Source organism: Notolepis coatsorum (assembly GCF_963971535.1).
Source record: "Notolepis coatsorum genome assembly, chromosome: 1".
NCBI classification, from domain to species: Eukaryota; Metazoa; Chordata; class Actinopteri; order Aulopiformes; family Paralepididae; genus Notolepis; species Notolepis coatsorum.
The window spans coordinates 52,222,031-52,227,030 of NC_140165.1; positions in this window are offsets into that span (position 1 = coordinate 52,222,031).

Here is a 5,000-nt window from a genome sequence, read left to right on the forward strand (position 1 = left end):
AAGGTTCAGTGTGTTTGTACCTTGTAATGGTCACATTAGTTTAAAACACCCCCCACCCCCATTAAGTATAATTTAAATAAAAAATAGACCAGATAGAATACCTCGTTATTTTTTGGAACCAAAAATAATTTTGCCAGGGCAATATGTTGGGCTGCTCTGCTTATCAAATATTTTATTTATATATAATATATATATATTACATTTTTCTCATGTTTTTATATTGAGAGTTAATTATATTGTTTACACTGTATACTTGTATCATATTCTTATATTCAGAGTTAATTATATAGTTTAAACGGTTTATTTTTTCTAATATTTTTGAAAATGTGGCAGACATTGATGATGGGTGATCCTGTTGACAGAGCCAGGGTCGGACGTTCACACTGCAGGTAAAAGTGTCCCATATCAGATGTCTTTGCTCATATTTGACTCTAATGTGAGATCGGACAGTGTGAACAGTTCATAGAATCTGATCTTTTCAATTCTGGTTTGGTGCACTTTCATATGTGGTCCTAAATCAGAGGCAGGTCAGATAATTTTGCAATGAGACCTCAGTCTGAACTGACCTCTGTCATGTGACTTTCATGTCACTCTCTAGACTGACATTTGTCCATTTTGTTTTTATGACCATCTTCTTTATTGTTCATTTGCGTATGCAGGTTAGTTCAGGAATGTGACCAGTTCACACTGGAATCTGATATTGACCACATTAAAAAAATTATGTGAACAGCCAAACAAAAAATATCTGATCTGAGCAATACATCAGAATTGAGTCCCAAGGCTTAGAGTGTACAAGTTGTTTCTTTTCAAAGTTGTGATTATAGCGCCACCATCTGGCCAGTTTGTGAGATATTAAAGGTGCTGCAAGTGGTATTTATTATTTAAATTTTTTGAATAAGTGTTAAATAGCTCTACATTCCGACAGCCATCCGACTGAGTGTTTGGTCAGTAACATGGGTCTCCCAGTCTCCACTCTGCAGTAAATACAGAAAATAAATGTTCTGGTATCCAATTCCCACTTTATCCAATCAGGAGAGAGAACACTGCAAAAATGGTCTGACAAAGATAACAAATAAAAACTAGCTTAAAGCAAATGTGTGATTGAAACAAGTAAAATAATCAGCAAATTTGGCTTGGCAAGATTTCTTAAAATAAGAATTAATTGTCTAAGGTTCTCTCTCCTGATTGGATATGAATGGGATACCAGAACATTTCTTATCTGTTTACTGCAGAGTGGGTGGACTGGGCGACCCATGTTACTGACCAATCACTCTATATCAGTGATGGCTGTCAGAATGTAGAGCTATTTAACATTTATTTGAACATAAAATCTTAAGATTTTACCACTTACAGCACCTTTAATAATTATAAATGTGCCCATCATTAGGAAGCTATACAACAAGTTTGCTTGTTTCTAGGTGTAAGATTGTAGGACTAACAGCATTTCATGAAAAGATTGATAAAAAATAAAGGATAGAAGCTGGCTATCCATACAAAAAGCATGCACAACTCCAGTCGGCGTGCCGTGAATGTGTCCGCCAAGTCTGGAGGCTGTAGCTTCTGTACGAGAAATCTTCTACTAGAATTCGGAGAGGAAAAATAACCAGATTTACAGTGGCAAAGGGAAAATCCAAATATATATATTTGTATTTACATTGTGCTATTATTCCAGTGATCGTGGACAGTTATATAAATAGTATATCAATAAACACACAGATAATTGCTACCCTAAGCACCAACACTTGAATTTGAGAGTTATTGTTTACAACTGTTTTTTTTTCTCATATTTTTATATTCAGATTAAATTGTATTGCCTATATTTATGTCTTTCTACTATTACCATGCTCATACCTGTACCTCCCCCATGCTGCTATGATGCCTGGATTTCTCCAAGCAAGGGGATCAATAAAGGGATATCTTATCTTATCTTGTCATCGAGTGACACTTTTTATATGAATTCACTAATGTTAATTGTATTTTCGTGGTGAAATCTTTGGATGTGTGTAGCCCCCCCCCCCCCCCCCCCCATGCATACTGTGCCTCTTTGTATGGTGTGTTGCTTTTAGCCTAATTTGATCCCTTCGTGTGAAGCCTTCCCTTGCCAGTTAACAGCCTCGTGGCTTTAGGCGTCAATTGTTTTTTTTGTATTGTGTGTTGATCCTACTCTCCAGTATAATAATATAATGTATAATAACCTGGCTCTATGCTGCTTTCCTCCCCTCTCAGGGGAAACGGCTCACTGCTGTATATACCTCATTACAGAGCGCTCACTTCATTAGCGCTTGTTCTGTAGTAACGGAGTACATGTAACTGGATTACAGTAATTACGAAAGAAAGAAAGTCGACTGCAATGGAGTTACAGTTACTGAGGAAAAACATGGTGATTGGCTTATAGATACTTTTGAAGAATGAGGGATTACTTGTCGGATTACTCAGAAGCATGTTTGAAAGGGGATAAGGCTTTCTGATGGTGAGATTAAAGAATACAAACGTTATTATACACTACTCAAAATTATATGCATAGACGATGATGACAATGTCCTTCGAATTGTCCGTTTCCTCCGATTGTACCTTCAAGAGAACAAGTAATCCAAAAGTACTCGAATGTAAATCCTGCTACATTGCTGTGTTGGGAGTGATCCTATGGATTATGTTACTAATTACAATTATAAGCAGGTCAGTAATCTGTGACAGAATAATTTGTTTTAAATAGTAACCCTCCCGGGGCGGTCGGATGGCGTAGCGGAGATTGCGCTCGTCACAATTACATTTACATTTTACATTTAGTCATTTAGCTGACGCTTTTATCCAAAGCGACTTACAAGTTCTGTATGACAAGACAGCAAGAAGGGTACAACTCTATCAGCTGAGTAACAATGTTCATCAAGTGTTTTGCGTGTTACAGTGTAGGTTAGTTTATTAGGACAAGTGCATGACAGTAAGGTTAGTCAGGGTTAGATTTTTTTTTATTTTCTTTTATTTTTTTAATCATTTCAGATAATGGTTGAAGAAGTGAGTCTTTAGTCGACGGCGAAAGATTGGACGGGATTCGGCTGTCATAACTGGGATGGGTAGTTCATTCCACCATTGTGGGGCAAGGACTGAGAATAGGCGGCTTCTCTTTGATGACCCTCCGGGAGCTTGGATAGGAGTAGGTCTGAGGCGGCCAGAAGATGCAGAGCGTAGGGGTCTTGAGGGTGTGTAGTTAGAGACCATTGACCGGAGGTAGGCGGGAGCGGTTCCCTTTGCTGCACGGTATGCTAGGTCGAGGGCCTTGAAGCGGATACGTGCAGCAATGGGGAGCCAGTGCAGGTCCCTAAGAAGTGGGGTGACATGGGCCGACTTCGGTAGGTTTGATATCAGGCGGGCCGCTGCGTTTTGAATGAGTTGAAGAGGCTTGGTGGCAGTGGCCGGGAGGCCAGCTAGCAGTGCGTTGCAGTAGTCGAGGCGGGAGATGACTGTTGATTGGACGAGGAGTTGGGTGGCTTCTTTTGTCAGGAAGGGGCGTATCCTTCTGACGTTGCTCAGGAGGAATCTGTAGGTTCTGGTTGTCGCTGCGATGTGAGCAGAGAAGTTCAACTGGTCGTCGAGGACAACACCAAGGTTCTTGGCGGTCGGGGACGCGGTCACAGCTGCATTCTCGACTGTGATGGAGAGGTCGGTCAGGGGGGAGGATTTGGCCGGCAGGTGGAGCAATTCTGTTTTGCTTAGGTTCAGTTTGAGGTGGTTGGTCGTCATCCAGGCGGAGATGTCGGACAGACAGGCCGAGATCCGCTCAGAGACGTGGATATCTGAGGGAGGGAAGGAGAGGAAGAGTTGAGTATCATCGGCATAACAATGATATGAGAAGCCATGAGACGTGATAATGTTACCCAGTGATTTAGTGTAGAGGGAGAAGAGAAGGGGTCCTAGGACCGAGCCCTGGGGGACACCCGTCCGGAGGGGTGGGGGTGGCCGACAGAGTCCCTCTCCATGACACTTGGTAGGAGCGGTCGTTGAGGTATGATGTCAGCCATGTCAGCGCAGATCCAGCCACTCCCATTCCTGCGAGGGCCGCGAGGAGGATCTGATGGTTGACTGTGTCGAAGGCTGCAGATAGATCTAGGAGAATCAGGACAGAGGAGAGGCCTTTCGCTTTTGCTAAGTGAAGTGCCTCTGTGACCGCAATGAGGGCCGTTTCTGTGGAGTGGCCAGTCCGGAAGCCAGACTGATTGGGGTCTAGGAGGTCATTCTGTAAGAGATAAGCAGTAAGTTGGTTGGATACAGCACGTTCAAGTGTTTTAGAAAGAAAGGAGAGAAGAGAGACAGGACGATAGTTGGCTATGACGGTGGGGTTCAGGGTTGGTTTTTTTATGAGGGGCGTGACTCTGGCTTGTTTTAGGGAGGTGGGGACCACCCCCGAGTTGAGTGAGGAGTTGATGGTTGCAGTTAGGAATGGGAGGATGTCCGGTGCTATGGTCTGGAGGAGTGGGGAGGGTAGCTGGTCCAGCTGGCATGTAGTCGGACGGTTCGACGTTACCAGTGTCAGGGTCTCGGCTTCTGTAATGGGAGAGAAAGATGACAGAGTGAAGGATGAGGTTCTCGATTCAGCGTTTGGAATGGGTGGGGGTTGGGAGAAGGAGCTGCGGATGTTCTCCACTTTTTCCTCAAAGAAGATCGCAAAGTCTTCGGCAAAAAAAGATGAGGGAGGAGGGGGTGGGGGGGGAGTGAGGAGGGAGGACATGGTAGCATGCAGTTTGCGAAGATTCTTGGCAGAGGCCTCGATCCTATGGTGAAAGAAAGAAGCTTTGGCATTAGTAATGGTTTTGGAGAATGTTAACAAGAGGTTGTGATATGTGTCGATGTCAGTCACCAATGCAAGAGGCTGTGGTCTCGACTCCCGGAGTCAGCATTGCCCTGCAGTTTAGGCCGATCGTCATACTAACTTGTTTGGCTGGGTTAGGGGGAGGGCAAGTCGAGGGTGGTAATCTGGCGTTGTGGACAGCGACGCCTACAGGTCA